At 44.3% G+C, this 1,418-nt stretch overlaps 1 protein-coding gene across 5 annotated transcripts in view; it reads right to left on the bottom strand.

Annotated features, from left to right (window-relative positions):
* Positions 1 to 1,418, bottom strand: part of Tctn1 (tectonic family member 1) — a 32,464-nt gene that overhangs the window by 25,898 nt on the left and 5,148 nt on the right. Inside the window, exon 1 of one of the 5 annotated variants that reach the window (XM_026785103.1) lies at positions 889 to 907. The exons of the other annotated variants lie outside the window; for them this stretch is intronic. The gene's annotated coding sequence lies outside the window, so the exon portion shown is untranslated. Of the gene's footprint in view, positions 1 to 888; positions 908 to 1,418 lie in introns of those variants that run through there. 5 annotated transcript variants of the gene reach the window in all.

The raw sequence follows: 1,418 nt of genomic DNA, 5'->3' as shown, positions 1-1,418 counted from the left end.
AAAGTAACACAGCTTTGCAGAGTTAAACAAATGCAACATAATGCAAATCTTTGCACCATTAAACAAATATTCCACAGCTTTAATGAATGTAACACGTCTTAAACTAATACTCCACAACAAACTCTCAAGTCTACAAATGGCATCCAATTCAAAAAATGACATTCTTGTAGGACTGGTGGTGCATGCTGGCAGACCCAAGACGAGAGCAAACTGATTTCTAGAAAGGGTAAACCCTGCTCTAGTCCTGAGGCCAGAAAAGGACCCCCTCCAGCAACCCGCTCTCCAGACTTCTTTACATCTGAGGGGGATTCAGTTTCTCCACTGGGTTGATAAAATGGTTTCTCATGGGAAGAGTTCATTGTGTTTCCAAAAGGACTAAGCTGCCAGGTGGCTGTCACTGAATTTCAGTCAGCTCTCTCCACAGTAAGCTGAATGCATGAGCCTTTCCAAAGGGCTGCTTTTTTTAAAAAAAAAAAACCTCTGAACCACGAGCCAGATCACTCAGAATGGATCACTTCTTCACCTGTACTCTCACGAGAATCTCTCTCTCCATCATTGCCCATGTACTGTGAACTGAGAATCCTTGCTTCGTTTACAACCAGAGAGGCTCACACAAACCATCCTAGTTAATGTTTACAGAAAGAGCTGGGAAATCCAGGGGCTGGGAGGTGGCTCAGTGGGTAAATTGCTTGTCTCAGAAGCATGAGGGCCTGAGTTCGGATCCCAGCATGGATAAAAGCTAGATGTTGGTGGGTACCTGTAACACTGGGCAGGAGAAGAGACAAGTTGTTAGCCAGTCAGTCTAGCCAAAAAAACCAAAAGAGTTCCATGTTCAATGTGAAACCCCACCTCAAAAATAAGGTGGAGCCGGGTGGTGGTGGTGGATACCTTTAATCCCAGCACTGGGGAGGCCAGCCTGGTCTACAGATGAGATCCAGAATTGCCAGAGCTACATAGGGAAATCCTATCTCGAAAAAAACAAACAAAAGTAAGGTAAAAAGAAATAGATGATGAAACCCATGTTGACCTCTGCCAAACACATGAATGCAAAGATTACATGCATATACTACACACACACAAAGGTGTGCACACACACCTAGGCTGTATGAGACTAATTCACAAGTACAAACTGGTGACACATTATCTATGCACCTATTACTCTACAGACAAAGAGACTTACTTTATAACAGTCTAGAGCAGAGGTTCTCAACCTTCCTGATGACTCTTTAATATACTTCCTCATGTTGTGGTGACACCCCACCACCATAAAATTATTTCATTGCTACTTCGTAACTGTAATCTTGCTCCTGTTATAAAAGGCTATGTAGCCGGGCGATGGTGGCGCACGCCTTTAATCCCAGCACTCGGGAGGCAGAGGCAGGCAGATCTCTGTGAGTTCGAGACCAGCCTGGTCTACA

The sequence above is a fragment of the Microtus ochrogaster genome, chromosome 2 (genome assembly GCF_000317375.1).
Source record: "Microtus ochrogaster isolate Prairie Vole_2 chromosome 2, MicOch1.0, whole genome shotgun sequence".
Lineage (NCBI taxonomy): Eukaryota > Metazoa > Chordata > Mammalia > Rodentia > Cricetidae > Microtus > Microtus ochrogaster.
This window is presented reverse-complemented; position numbering and strand designations above follow the sequence as displayed.